This window comes from Haliotis cracherodii, unplaced genomic scaffold, assembly GCF_022045235.1.
Source record: "Haliotis cracherodii isolate W230 unplaced genomic scaffold, xgHalCrac1.p SCAF_7, whole genome shotgun sequence".
Classification (NCBI taxonomy): Eukaryota; Metazoa; Mollusca; class Gastropoda; order Lepetellida; family Haliotidae; genus Haliotis; species Haliotis cracherodii.
In genome coordinates, this window is record NW_027266330.1 from 60789903 (window position 1) to 60806317 (window position 16415).

At 43.5% G+C, this 16415-nt stretch overlaps 1 pseudogene; it reads left to right on the plus strand.

The window, feature by feature from the left end:
- The first annotated feature begins 1601 nt into the window (after positions 1-1601).
- On the plus strand, positions 1602-13519 carry LOC139447537 (kyphoscoliosis peptidase-like; annotated as a pseudogene).
- Positions 13520-16415: the final 2896 nt, after the last annotated feature.

Consider the following 16415-nt stretch of genomic DNA (forward strand, 5'->3'; position numbering starts at 1 on the left):
TGACACGCCATCAGCATAAATAGCCCAGCCTTGGTCGGATACCTTGGGAAATCATCTGTACATGAGGCGTGTCTTCAACCAGTTATTGAGATCTGATTCGGTGCCGTGAAACCATAGTTACCTGAATAAAAAATTAAAAACGGATCTGGGTGATAGGGAAGGGTCTGTTAATAATCGAGTCTGGACAAGTCAATCCAGTGATCAATATCATGAGCATCGATCCACGCAATTGTGATCGATGACATCAACCAAGTCAGCGAGCCTGACCACCCGATCCCGTTAGTCGCCTCTTACGACAAGCATAGACGCCTTTTACGGCCAGCATGGGTTGCTGAACACCTATTCTACCCCGGGTCTTCACGGGTAGATAGGGTAGGGAGAAGCTTTGTACTTTACCCTTTACCGTGCAGTCTTTGCGGAGGAATTACCTTCGGGCAACGGTCAGTTAGTGTCCATCTTGGAGCGTTACATTGCCTTTTAAATACTTGTCCTGGTCATATATAGCCATGCCCGATTATATTATTTGTCCATAATCATACCATTACCAAAGGTTGTAAATCTAAAATAGTATCGCCACCTGAAAACCAAGGTGTTCTATGTCCACTTTTGGTGAAAACATACATATAATATGGACATATCTTGTTTGTTTGTTATATAACGCCGTGCTGAGCAATATTCAAGATATATGATGTCGAGCTGTAAATAATTGAGACTGAACCAAACAATCCAGTGATTGATATGTTGAGCATCGATCCACGCTATTGGGATACTATGACTTGCATCAACCAAGTCAGCGAGCCTGACTAACCGACCCCGTTAGTCACCTCTTACGACAAGCATAGTCGCCTCTAACGACAAGCATGGGTTGCTAAAGATTCTAACCCTGATTTGACGGGCCTGTATATATTGTGTACAAGAGGTGACGTTGCTCTCTGATAAAAGAGGGCCCACAAGCGTGTTATTCACCGTGACATATATGCAAAGGGGGTTTAAGGCATGACACGGGACATTACGGGACTTGTTATATCATGTATGAAACCTGTGCACACACTGAATAGCGTACAACACACTACAGCAGGTCAGACGTGTTTACTAACGGGCATTTGATTGTATTTCAACTTCAGGGAAATTCAGGTATAACAGCTTCTTCACCTGTTTAACATGCGTGTCTTACAAGAACATTAGTTATGAACAGAACACCGCCAACATAAGCCTTGACCTCAACAGAGTATCTTAACTTTACACACCCAGGGCGTGAGATATTTTCTTGGGCTTTGAGATGCGTCTGACTAAAGAAAAATCGAAGCTATCCCCTTTATGTTTGCGTCCCTTGGACAGTAAAACCCACCTGTCAGTCAAACGGTATTATTCAAGCTAGCCGGCAATGCACAGCCCTACAACACAAGCTCGGGCTGAGAATGTATTGAACCGGTCATAATTCATAGAGGATCTGACGTTCCCTTTCAGATTTGTGTCACATACAAAACTCGTATGTCAATGGCTTTGTGTTCGTGAATGCCTTTTCACGTCCCGATTCGGATCATTTTCGATTGATATTATGCGGATCGTGCAGGAATGCGTTGCAGTCGTCCTCATCGAGACTGTGTCATGGCCAGTGGAGCGCGGCGCTCCCACGAGTGACAGTCTGCCTTTGTTTTATCGACTTCCGTGATAATCCAGGTGTTAACGAGGATATACAGTTGGGAATACGACCGGTAAGATAGATTATCATGTTACTAATTACAATATCACTGCAAGCTTTTTAATGTCAGGTATTTCTCTGACATAGGCGGCTTATCATGCAGGCAAAGATCACCACATAATTTAAGATCTCTCTTCTTAAGGATCCCTTTTTTTCCTGCAATGACATCGGTTGTTGTATAGGTGTTTCTGGTGTATGGTTTTCTGTTTCAAACGTCTCCCTCTCGTCAAGTCACGTCTTTCTGTCCCCTCGACCACGCCCTCCTTCAGACATACTCGGTACTGGACTGAATAATGATCCTTCAAGCCTGCCCCAACTCACCGCTACTACCACTGTAGTTTCTCACCAGCACCGGGGGGCACGGGTGGCCCAGTCGTCTAAGGCGCCGCGATTCGCTGTGCAGAGTTGCGTCCCTTGGGCACGCCAGAAACCTATGATTGTGGGTTCGAATCCCGGTTCGCCCCGATTATGTTTCTAGGTTTGTCAGCACCATACCCGTGCTCGTGGGTTTCACCGAAGTGGTAAACGTCTGAGACCTGCATCACTTCGGGCTTTCCTCCCACATTAAGCTGACACGCCGCGATATAACTGGAATAATGTTAAAAGCGGCGTTAAACCAAACTCACTCACTCACTCACTCACTCTCACCAGCACCTCTCTCCTCCCTCTCCGGAAAAAAATTATTCATCCAAACATCCCCAATAAGAGTTTAAAGGGGAACTCGTTTATTCATCATTCCTCCCTCGCCTCCTCTCTGATACCGTACTGTTCCTTCAAACATACCCACTCCCTACCCAACCTCACTTCCTTGCACTCTCCACCCTCTCTCCCCCCCCCCCCCCCCCCCCCCCCCCCACACACACACACCTCCCCCACCACACTCCCACACAGTGCATACCTTTAAGTTTGGTTAAGCATCCCGCAGGCTGGGATATTACATCTAAGGAGACAGGAAGGGATGTGACGTGGCACAGATAATACATAAATGGATATACTGAATGTTTATAGGAGACGTAACCCCCCATTCCCTCTCCCCATAGCTCACCCCACCTAACTCTCTTGTCCCTTGTCGACTATACTTTCATAACCGCACCAACTCCCCCCCCCCCAACACACACACACACACACACACACACACACACACACACACACACACACACACACACACACACACACACACACACACACACAAACACCCCATCGCAACCATTCCATAATTCTAATACTACCACAGAGCTGCAGAGAAGCGGCGTATTTACGTAAAATACCCCCAAAACTATTCAAAACCCAATTACTTCAATTAACTTGCATACAGAAGCGCATGCATTAAATGAAAAACTAAAATATTTAAACTCATCACGCGTAAAAAGCCGGTGAAGCTGGACGGAGCTAATTTCTGAAACACATTTACGAGCTAATTTACTTTCCAAGTCAAGCCTATATTTAGAACCGTTATATACATCTAAAACATTCTTTCATTTTTGTTTAATCTCAACATGCTTATTCATTTTAGGAAAAACCGATAAGAGTGATGAATAGATGAGTGAAAAAAATATTGGTCACCCAATGAAAAATGTAATAACCCAATAAAAATAGAAAACTTCTAGTAAAAACTCTATTGCTCAAAAAATTATCTGGAGCTCAGCTACCATTCCGAAGCTCCTCCCCTTCTTCACACTTTGTCTTGTATGTTATATGCTACATCCTGGAATTCCTTCACAACACCCCTTCTCTGCATTCCACTCGTCACGCCCCTGTGTGCTGTCCCCCGCCGTGATATTGCTGGAATAATGCTAAAAGTGGCGTAAAACCTTACTCACTCACTCACTCTTTCATTGAATGTTTTTATTGGCATTAAAAATAACTCTCTCCCTAACTCCTATGTACTCAGTAACAATTCGCTTTCCTCTACCCTGTTCTAACCCACATCGCCGCCTCCGTGGTCTTGTGGTAGAGCGTCCGCCCGGAGAGAGGAAGGTCCGGGGTTCGATCCCCGGCCGCGTCATACCAAAAGACGTTGAAAGATGGTACTTGTTGTTACCCTGTCTGGCATTAAGGGGCTAAAACAAGGACTGGTCGGGTCGGAGTCAGTATACTGTGTCTGAGTGGGGTATTCATGTTAAACTGCGGCATGGTATCTCAGTGAGGTAGCACTATAAATCGTCATCAGTCCGGACTAGTACAAGCAGCAACACACACACACACACACACACACACACACACACCCGTACTCGCACGTCGCTATATAAGTGCAATTATCTTGGACGCGACGTTAAACCCAATTTAACCTCACCTCTAACCCACACCACGCTGCGATTACAAGCTGAAAGCTATTGCAGCAGTTTATCATTGTTTGTTTTTGTCTGTACCTGACAAGTAATTTGACCATTTGAAGTCTGTTCAAACTATGTCTATGGTATTAACACGCCAAGGAACGCCTGGATATCGTCAGAGATTCACACAAATGCAGTGAGAGGTGACATGACATGCTTAACAACACTAGTTTATTCAGCACACGAAAGCCCACATGTTGGAGTTCGACATGACTGTTACACTAAGGCGACGACGTGGGCGGTGCTCATTGTGAATATCCCGATTTGTGAATGGACACACTGTGCAGCACAATCGTATTTCGTTGGGAGTAACTGTACGTTGTAGCGTGGATCATGTTTCGTGCTACACAGTAAAAAACATATATGTCGGCGAGTGTACAATCTTTTATCATTATGTTAATTTGTTGAGAGCATTAACTGTATCTAAATCATCTCATGGTAAGATACAGGGGGGGGGGGGGGGGGGGGGGCGCGCACACACACACACACACACACGCCTTTTTATTTCGAAAAAAATCTTTATTTCTGTATAAATTACCACCAAAGACAATAAATAGATCTTAATTATGCATCCCCCCTTTTCAAAAAAGCTGTATCCGCCCATGCATCTACTTCGTTTATACGTGGGGGCACGGGTGGCCCAGTCGTCTCAGGCGCCGCGATTCGCTGTGCAGAGTTGCGTCCCTTGGGCAGGCCAGAAACCTATGATTGTGGTTCGAATCCCGGTTCGCTCCGATTATGTTTCTAGGTTTGTCAGCACCATACCCGTGCTCGTGGGTTTCACCGAAGTGGTAAACCTGCATCACTTCAGGCTTTCCTCCCACATTAAGCTGACACGCCGCGATATAACTGAAATACTGTTAAACACGTCAATAACTCGTTTATACGTAACAATGTAACTGATGTACCTTTTGTTGTTAAAGTCAATCGCGGTCGGGTGCCTCGTGGTTGAAGCGTTCGCTGGTCACGCCGAAGACCCGGGTTCGATTCACGACATGTGAAGCCCATTTCTGGTGTCCCCCGCCGTGATATGGCTGGAATATTGCTAACATCGGAGTAAAATGACTCACTCACTGTTATAGTGAATCACTGGCAGGTGTTGACATTAGACCGCTTGACAGAACGTTCACAATATCTTTTGTATATTTTACAATGTTTAGTTTGTGTAAGTTAAAACACCTAGATATGTTTTTTTTAAAAACGTACACATGAGGTGAGGTGAAGTGAAATGGGGTTTGACGTCGCGTCCAAGATTATTGCACTTATATAGCGACGTGCATGCACGTGTGTGTGTGTGTGTGTGTGTGTGTGTGTGGCTGCTTGTACTAGTCTGACTGACTGTAGCGTATTTCGCACACGGACTAGTCCGGACTGATGCCGATTTATAGTGCTAGCACACTGAGATACCATGCCGCAGTTTAACATGAATACCCCACTCAGACACAGTATACTGACTCCGACCCGACCAGTCCTTGTTTTAGCCCCTTAATGCCGAGCGCCAGACAGGGTAACAACAAGTACCATCTTAAAACGTCTTTTGGTATGACGCGGTCGGGGATCGAACCCGGACCTTCCTCTCTCCGGGCTGGAATATTGCTAAGTACGGTGTTAAACAACAAACATACAAACAAACACTATGAACCTAGCATTTTAACATAATCGTGTTTCCTCTCAGGTACAAAACATGGGCCAGTCATCATCAAAAAAGGGGAATAAGAAGAGGACAGAGAGACGGATCCTGAGGGTCCCCTCAAACAGCAGCTCGTTTGGTCGAGGCTACAGATTTATAAGTGACGAAGCGATACTCACTGTTCCCCCCACGAATGGGGAAGTGGTCAACAAGTTTTTATTCCATGCCAAGAGTCAGAACTCGGAGTAGGAGTCGTAGTCCCGGCCGGAGGAGTCGAGGGTCCGAAGAAAGCTCAAGGGGAATCATGGTCTTCAGTGCCTCCGACACTGGGGCACCTGTTAACGTCGGCGTTATGCAGAGGAACCCCGGGAAGGCGGGAAGCAGACCGAGTGTCATGCATGTGTTTGATGGAACCTCAAAGGAGATGTATGTCCGACAGTCTTCAAATCAGTATACTGAAACTCGCACAGAAAGCTCAAGACCACATATGGTTCGATCTTCCAGCAACCAGAAAGTCGTTGCCATGTCATCAAATCAGAAAGCATCCATCAGCAAGATGCATAACGCGACACACGTAACTGAGAGGCGATCGCGGGAACGACAGAGGTTGTCCTCCAGCACCTCCATGGAAAGTCGTACGGAACGTCGAACGTCACCGGTGAAACAAAGCGGCAACAAGGTTGTTGTCACGACAACCAACCAAGCACCAATTATCGGTACAGGTCAGAGACTTGTGACGACACCTATGAAGATTTCCAACCCGCCGACTAAAAACGTGAGGCCAAAGGACGTGACCGTCAGAAGGAGCAGCAACTCGGAGATACGAACAAACGGTTATACGTTTGGCCCACAGAAACCTGCCTTGGTACCTCCAGTTGCTCGGAGAAAGGACTTAATAAGAAATGCCGCTGTGTTCGAAGAAACTGATAGGCATGCTCTACAGGTAGGTTATCATCTAGATATGTAGAGGGGCCCAGTCGGGTGGCCCAGTCGTCTAAGGCGCCGTGATTCGCTGGGCAGAGATGCGTCCCTTGGGCACGCCAGAAACCCATGATTGTGGGTTCAAATCCCGGTTCGCCCCGATTATGTTTCTAATTTTGACAGCACCATACCCGTGCTCGTGGGTTTCACCGAAGTGGTAAACGTCTGAGACCTGCATCACTTCGGGCTTGCCTCCCACAAAGGCTGACACGCCGTGATATGTCTGGAATAATGTTAAAAGCACCGTTAAATCCAACTCACTCACTCACAAACATAGATTGAAGTACCCCTGGACCATGTATCATTGTCTGATCCTGCCTCGATTATTTACAGACAGCCGTCATATAGGTGGGTGATTGCTGAGTGCGGCGTTAAACAACCAACCGTTATGGGACTCTTCAGATGCATTCGAATTAGTTGTTTTACAGATTCGACAATATGTTCTTTGGTTTTGATTGCAGTCATTTATTGTGTTTTTTATTCATTTTGTGAATGCCTCTTTTATAAATTAAAGTTAATTTACACTTCGATGAATGTTTCAGTGTCCGGAGACGTCATGTTCCAGTCTGAGATCTCTCGCTACATATCTCACACACAAAGCCCCGGATGATCTTCACCGTGTGAGGGCCATCTACCGGTGGATCACTCACAGCATCACGTGGGTACAACTTCCGCCTTTGTCCCTCAGGCACAGAGACCCGTAAAGATTCCGGGGTAGAATAGGTCTTCAGCAACCCACGCTTGCCGTAAAAGGTGACTGTGCTTGTCGTAAAAGGCGACTAACGGGATCGGGTGGTCAGGCTCGCTGACTTGGTTGATGCATGTCATCGATACCAATTGCGTGGATCGATGCTCATGACATTAATCACTGGATTGTCTGGTCCAGACTCGATTATTTACAGACCGCCGTCATATGGCTGGGGTATTGCTGAGTGTGGCGTTAAACAACAAACCAACCAAACCAACCAACCTCAGGCACTGAAACCTTTGCCCTTGTGTTTGAATGACAGATCACCCTTATCATGTTTCAGGATTCTCAGTACTAAACAGTGGTAAACGGCTCAGACTTGGATGTTGTGATATAACTGAAATATTGTTCAAAGCGGCGTGAGCTCACTCACCTATTTTATTTATGTGACAGGGGGAAATTCACACGTACACTTTTGGGTCAATACTCATCATGTTTAATACTCATGATGTGGATCTGCCTGGGTTATACATTTTCCGGTGTTGTGAAGCTGACACCATGGCTTCCTTCTGCATCAACTGACCAATGCATGACTTCAACACTGCCAGACACGTCTCCGTCGACGACACTCACCTGGAATAGGTGTTGATTTATATTACAATTCGGAATACAGTGCTTTCATAAAGTACAAGACCGCCTCCGTGGTCTAACGGTAGAGCGTCCGCCCGGAGAGCGGAAGGTCCGGGGTTCGATCCCCAGCCGCGTCATACCAAAAGACGTTAAAAGATGGTACTTGTTGTTACCCTGTCTGGCGCTCGACATTAAGGGGCTAAAACAAGGACTGGTCGGCTCGGAGTCAGTATACTGTCTCTGAGTGGGGTATACATGTTAAACTGCGGCATGGTATCTCAGTGAGCTAGCACTATAAATCGGCATCAGTCCGGATTATCACAAGCAGCCATACACACACATATACACGTGCATGCACGTCGCTATATAAGTGCAATAATCTTTGACGCGACGTTAAACCCCATTTCACCTTCATCTCCATAAAGAACATCCTGGGACAGTACATGCCCCAAGTACCAAATGGGGGCAGTTTATAAGCTTTATCATGGCCCTGGCCTAGCAGTTGAACAACACATAATACATCCGGATACATATTGTAATCGCCTTATTCTCCTTAATTCTGGCTTAGAGACTCCTCGGGTACTCTGTGTCTCTATACTGACGAGGAATACCCAAAGGCATTGGATACTGTGTACCTATTCTACTCCGGAATTACTATGAAATTATCTCCGAAATCGGAACTGGGAGCCACACTTTTGAGAGCCTGTAAACCATTGAGTCTGTAACCGATATTCCAGTGATTGATATTTTGCGCGACGATCCCCAGAATTAGGGTACGATCACAACCAAATTACCGAGCCTGACCATCCGATCATTTACTTATTATTATGATAATGCAGTTAAGATGACAGATACGGGTGACCCAGTCATCTGAAGGCGACGTTGTTCGCTGTGCAGAGTTGCGTCCCTTGGGCACGCCCGAGACGTGATTGAGGGTTCAAATCCCGGTTCAGATTATGTTTCTAGGTTTGTCAGCAGCATACCCGTGCTCGTGGGTTTCACGAAGTGGTAAACGTCCGAGACATGCATCACTTTGGGCTTTCCTCCCACATTAAGCTGACACGTCGTGATATTACTGGAATAGTGTTCAAAGCAGCATAGAACCAATATACTTTTTTTCATTTACCACAAATTTCAAATGTATGTACTGTATATGGGCTAACTCACTCACTATTTTAATGTAAGGACTATCTCATACAGCTGTATGTAGTTAATATTTGTTTCAGATACGACATCATCTCGATTCTCTCAGGCACTTACAGGAATATGCCTTGTGACCCCCAAACAATTTTGTTAACAAGGAAGGCGGTGTGTCATGGATTTGCAAATATTTTCACAGCTCTTTGCAGGTAACATTAGCTGTACATTTAACGTAAGCAATACAGTTTCAAGTTTGTACAATACATTTTCGTTCAATTGCTTATGTACCCAAGTTGAGTATGAAACATATTTTCATACTTATAAATCACGCTCGTAGCAATCATTTATTGTCCCAAATGCCACTATAGGCTTTATAAACTACCATTAGGTTAACCAATGCTTAACGCTTTTATCACATAATATACTGGTCAAAAGAGATTAACTTTAGTTGAGCCGTCATGCCATATCAGATTAATTATATGAAACCTCTTTTGTGTTCATTCCCATTGGGGAAAGGAGATAAATACATACATATACACTCATTGTTTGCCTGATGAAGGCTGGGCAGCCATAAGCTTGAGTCGATGCATATAATGATAATACGAAGGAATCCTGTGATCCTCAACTTCTTTTGAGTAATATAATATATGTATGCATTATCTTCCAATGTCATTTTCTTCATTCTTCAAAAAATAATTTTATTATAAAATACATGTTATTTGTTCACGCGATGAGTGCTAGTTGCATTTATTTCAGAGAAGTTGACATCGTGGCAAGAGTTGTGCCGGGATTCTCCAAAGACTACTTCTACGACCCCGACACCCCATTCAAATCATTTGATGACGTAAACCACACCTGGAACATCGTCTTCGTTCACGGGGAATGGCGTCAAGTCGACTGCACATGGGGATCTGGTTACATTGATGACGAGAACCAGTTCTGTCCCATGTTCAACGACTTCTACTTCCTGATGGACCCACAGAAGTTTGTGTGGAGCCATTACCCGTACCTCCGTGGAGGACTTGATGTCAGTTGCCAGTACCAGCTGCTGAATCCCCCTCTGAATCTGAACCTCTTCAACAAGAAGGTATCACCAACCCTGGCAGCGTTGCAATGGGGATTGGAGCTTCTGACTCACAAAGACTGTGTCATCCATGTGGACAGGACTGTGAAGATCGAGTTCAGAGTCAACAGACTGATGCTTGTGAATGTTGTTTGCAAATTCAAAAACTCCGACACTGGAGAAGAATGTGACAGGTATGTTGTTCCTCGTCGAAAGAAAGACGGTTCGTTTGGCATAACGGTGTACCCTCCTGCAAGAGCTACCTACAGGCTGCAAGTATACGGAGAAGCACATGGAGAGGAGTATCGTCACTGCGCACTGATCTCATATTCAATAAAATGTATGTCTTTCATACCAGGGATGAAGCCATTTCCTGAAAACAATGGACTATGGGGTGTCAAGGCGGTCGCAGAGAACTATGGTTTTGTCAATGATGTTTATAAAGATGACTTCTTTGTGACAGACAGCGGTATTTTAGAATTCTCTGTGGGCATGGTTGAGAATGCTTCAACCCTGCTAAAGATGGAACATGCCGTTCAGAACATCCCCGATCTCAACGATTTTGTCACATCAGAGTACTCCTACAGTGGTATGAGGGTGAGGGCGCGTTTCCCGAAGGTGGGGTACTATAAGATATCCCTGTTTGCAAAGCCACCTGGCACCGATGGAAACAGTGTTGATTTGATTGCAGTTTACCTTGTCCAATGCAAGACTGCTGTACAAGACTGTCAACCCTTCCCAACTTCTTACCCATTCACCCAGGCTTGCATGGCCACATTGGTCGAACCTCAGAGCGGGTTCATTCCAGCAGGGCAGACCGTCGATTTCCTTGTCGATTCTGTGAAATTGAAGCGAATCCTCGTGGACGGGCGAGGAGCTTCACCGGTGTCTCCGGCCGTGTTTCAAGGCCAAATTCAGCCTAAACAAGCAGGTGCTGTCGTCAGTTTGTATGGCAACCTGGATGGCAGCATGAATTATGATGAACTTTATCGATTCACTGTAGTTGAAACACGAGAGGGTATTGTTGTATGAAGTTTATGCAAGTTCCTTATGATTTGGTGAAAGGTTTATGAATGACCACTGCTGGTGTACGTTCAGCTGAAGCTGCACGGCTGCTTTGCGAAACTAAATATGATACCGGTGGCATAATATTTTAGAGATACTGGACAGAGGATGTTTGAGTGAGTGAGGGTTTGAGTGATGTTACGTATTGATGGCTTGAGAGTTACCTCCCTTACTGTAAGCACATATGCACACGTCACTGTCAGCGTCGTCTGATGGCGTTCTAGAAGCTGAGAAGTAAATTCAATGACCAACCACTTCTATTTGTCATAACTTGGTAGTGATGAAGTCTAGTAGTATCAAACACTTAACAAGTGAGGGAGTGCTTTAGTAAGTACTTGGTTTGTTGGTTGGTTAGTTTGGGTGGTTGAGAGAGTGGTTGAGTGCGTGAGTGAGTGAGTGAGTGCGGAAAGACCGAAATGATGCGGGCGTAGACATGTACTATTTTGTTGAAACCCACGAGTACGGATATGGTGCTGACAAACCAAGTGTTATCATCAGGGGAAATATTTGATTAAGACCAACGATCAGCGAATCCTCATGCAAATAATGGATGCATCTCTGCAAGGAGATTTCCATCGCCTTGGATCACTGGGCAACCTGCGTCATAACAAATAAGAAATGGTGTTACACCGTCAGTCGGTTAAACCGTTTGTATCTATTGAACCAATGGTGATGCTGCTATTTATTTAATACTTTAGCATGAAATAGTTTTCTGAAATTGAGAAAAGTGATTTTTTCACTGCAGTGAACATAACACTTGATATTTCACTGCAGTGATAGAACTATTGTCATACAACAGTTACTTCCCCTTTAATTGTCTCCCTTTGTCGTATGTGACTAGCCCCAACACAATTGTTGACGTCCTTGTTTCGTAAGTTCCATATTGACAAGGCAAAATAATGACGGATGGTCATTTATGGATTTAATATCACTTCTTGCTTATTATTCTTCTCTGGAAATGCTTCGTTATGAACTGTAAATTTCTCATTTAATTCGTCAATCGAGACTGTTCGTTTCGCACAGCGAAATTTTTAGGTTACTTGACCAGCGTGTATTCTTTCGCTTCTCTCAGCGTCTCCTAGTATTCAAGAATATTTTTTGTTAAAGTGGATTTTGTATATAATAATATAGAAATGTATGATTAAGAATTATCGTGACCCTAAATATTTTTGGATACTTTTGTGTATATTTTTAAGATTTTGCAAACACGAAAGTACTTTTTGACTCGCAAATACAAGGGGTGGTGAACCGTCCCTGTGTTTCAGGTAGGGAGAATTGAAGTTTCAAGGTTTTACATTTGTAATGAACTAGTTTAATTTTCCGGTAGGTAACTGCACAAAAAGTATATTTATAATAAATAGGATATTCCATGTGTCTCGTGACATATCATGTTTCTCTCATCTCGTGACGGGGGAACAGGTGATATTTTCATTCGCGCGAAAATATCTCTTTTCCCCCCGTCACTCAATATCTACACTTTCCCTATTATGTCTGTAGATTAAGCTACGTATTTTTATTTGTAAGAAATCTTCTCCGACAATGATGACATTTGACAATGAAATTCAGTAGATCTTCTTAAAATTCAAAATATTTTCCAATACTTTCCTAGCGACATCTAGGACGTAGCTAGATGTGTTGTAGTAATCGTTGTAACAGTTCTTGTAGTCATGAAGGAAAAGCTAGCATTTAAGTACGAATTCCCACATTCATGCTAAACGAAAAAATATGACCTGTATATAAAATAAGAAATGCTAGTAGGTTGGACTCGATGACGTCCTAGTGAGGCTACCATTAAGTCCACGTAGGCCTCGACTGTAGCCGACAATATTTCATGAATTCATCAGCTGATGATGAGCTTGTAGCCCATTCAGGTTCATCCGACCAGATATCATCTCAACCAGCAAATGCGAGTCCAACCCGTCGGTATCTCACGTGCTGTTTACTTCCTACTTTTCGTTCGCCATAAAATTGACAATAATAACCGTCTTTGAGGACGTTCCACACAGAAATGCAACAAATGGCGGTAAAATTTGTGGATACCGGTAGCGCTTTGGCTACAAGATGGCGCCCAAGAGACAGGCTAGTCGGCAGTGAAGGATAGCAGTGTTCTGATTGGTTAAATGGCTTCTGGTCGGAGCTGTGTCTATGGGTTTTGCGCCAGTTGTATTAATGATACCTTGGTGACCTTCTTATGTTTGGACGGGGCTGTATATGAGTGTTAGGCCAGTCGTATTAATGATACTGCTTTGGTGACTTTCATATATACGAATGGTGCTGCATATGAAGAAATTCTCAAACATTGACCCGGAACATGAAAATAAAAGTACTTTTGAATTTTGTTGTTTTTAATCAATATGAAAACAAAGATTCGCCACGTGCACCGACAATGTAAAGAAGGATACAGTTCTTTCAGTTTAGAATAGTGTAAACATAAACATATTGTAAATAATAACTGCTTTTGTCAGAAGTGCAGTGGTATATGTGATGGAAGCTGAATCGAATGTTGTTTAAAGTCAGCAATACTCCAGATGTATCACAACAGCCAACAAAATCAGTGAGTGAGTGAGGTTTTACGCCGCTTGAAGCAATATTCCAGCCAAATCACTGTAGGGGACACCTGAAATTGGCTTCACACGTTGTACCCATGCGGCGAATAAAGTCCGGGCCTTCTGTAAACAACATAGTCACTATCAAACACAACAGCGGTTAAACTTAATCATAATCATCATCATAATCATAACGCATGGTATCCCCGGAACAAGAACACATATTTCTTAATGCAAATTGTGTAGAAGGTGGTTGCTACTAGTAGGGCAAGACATACCCTATCGCGAACACCTGGTGTCATCACTCATTGTCAATGATCCATTCCTACATTTTTCATCATTATTGTGCTTTAAGCGCCAAATGGAATATGTGTTTGCAGATAATAGAGACGGGTTATGCTCTGGCATTGACGTTTTATATTATATTTGTCATACATTGCACCTGTACACAATGGTATTCAGTGATCGGGTGATGATATCACATCATTTCACTGTAGCTGCCTACCGACCGGTTCCTCCGTATACAGGTGAACGAGAGGGACAGTGAAATTCTTTAGAAATTTAGTATTATGCTCAGTTAGACCAGCCTAGTTTCCTTAAGGATTTTCTGACAAAAAGGAAGGGTCGGTAGGTCGAAAAACATTTCTTTAAATTGCAATACGTTGGTGTTGCTTGGTGTACCAAGTGTTAAAACAGTCTATCCTTATCTAGTTGGCACCTTTCATCATTCTCAGTGTCTGGGAGAAATAAAGCCAGACCATTAGTCGAAACAAAAAGAATGTCATCCGTTTGATAATCGTCTCTCTCATAATATAGAAATGTTTTATAAGAAACGTACATCGTAATTGGTTGGATAGGTTTATAACTATCAATCATACATAAGTATCTAGAACAGAAACACATATCCAGTAAAAGTGTGACAAATGTTTTAACGACAATTTTCTTGGGGTAGACAAATGGTTTTAAACGTTTTACTTTTCATGCCGAAGACCCGCGATCTATTTCCCACATGGTTACAAGGTGCGAATCTCTTTTCAAGTGTCAAGTGATACTGCTGAAATATTGCTAGAAGCGACGTATAAACTCTACTCACTCACTCACCCATATCAGGAAGTCACATTAATAATTTTAGCATTTCATTATTGTTGAAATAAGCTTAGCACCTCCAGTTTTGGACGTTATTTTCATTTATTACTTTAAATAATTAAATAATTAACAATAATTATCTTCGCCCAGTTTTATAGCCTATATTCCCCGTGTGGATTGTGGGGTGGAAAGGGTTCCAGTAAATAAAGCCGACCAAACTATCAATCTCACTTTCGGCTATTTACGTCAAGCCCTCTGTTTGCAGATTGCCAACCTATCGCCTTGGCAGGTTCGATGCTTGCGCGGCATCATACCAGCTGTGTGAGACTCCATCTACATCATAAGTTGACCCGTGAAGATTCCGGATCCGGGGTAGAATAGGTCTTCAGCAACCCATGCATGCTTGCCGTTAAAGGCGACTAAAGGGATCGGGAGGTCAGGCTCGCTGACTTGGTTGATGCATGTCATCGATCCCAATTGCGTGGATCGATGCTCATGATGTAAATCACTGGATTGTCTGGTCCAGACTCGATTATTTCCAGACCGCCGTCATATAGCTGGAATATTGCTGAGTGCGGCGTTAAACAACAAACCAACCAACTACATCATAGGTCAATGTTATGTCTAGTCAAAACTGTCGAAACAAAGACTGCATATTGCTGATTACAGCGTTAAACAGGAAACAAGCAAATGAAACTCATATATTAGTATAAAAATGATTGTTCGTATTTTGTAGGTATACTACGTGCGCTTCCCACATTATAGTGTCATATGTGCATCTCCCAGGTACGCCGGCTTTTCATCCGTCCCATCATATTTGTTATTCCGATTAGTTTAAGCCTCGGCAGTGAAAGAGATATAGAGATTACTACACGAGTGTCTGTCAGATACCGTTGATCTTACAACGAGTTGTTTCAAAACGTATCTAACGAGCGGAACCGAGTTAGATACGCTTTGTAACAACGAGTTGTAAGATCAATGGTATCTGACAGACACGAGTGCAGTAATCTGTTCCTTACACACTCTAAAATCGCACCTTTTTAGCATCGAATCGATGCATTTTGTCTCATTCTCATGATCGCAGTAGCGCATTAAAACATAACACCACTGTCATAAGTGACGTCGTTCTCTGTACTGCTTACTACCCATAAATAATGTGACCCTACACAAAAAGGTTTCCGCCATATCTGTGGATTATCAAGACGTTGATCATAATTCAAACTAGACAAAAACAAAGAACACGCTGGGTACCGAGTTAGAGGTTTACACCTCAAAGAAATTACCAAATATGTACAATGTTTACATCCGTATGACATCACTACCGGTGACCGACCTTTACAAAATGGCGTGTTCACTGACAACAGTACGCTGTATTTCCAGAGGAGGGATTTTCTTGATTGAGGGATCGTATGTACAAAAATGTGGCACGTAAGTAATCTGAACCATACTGACAATCTGTGTACTGTTATTGGTTTACCATGTTTTCCAATGTAACAAAGAGAATTAGTCAGAAATGCAGATAACTACCGTCGTCGTTGTGCGTGATTTAGC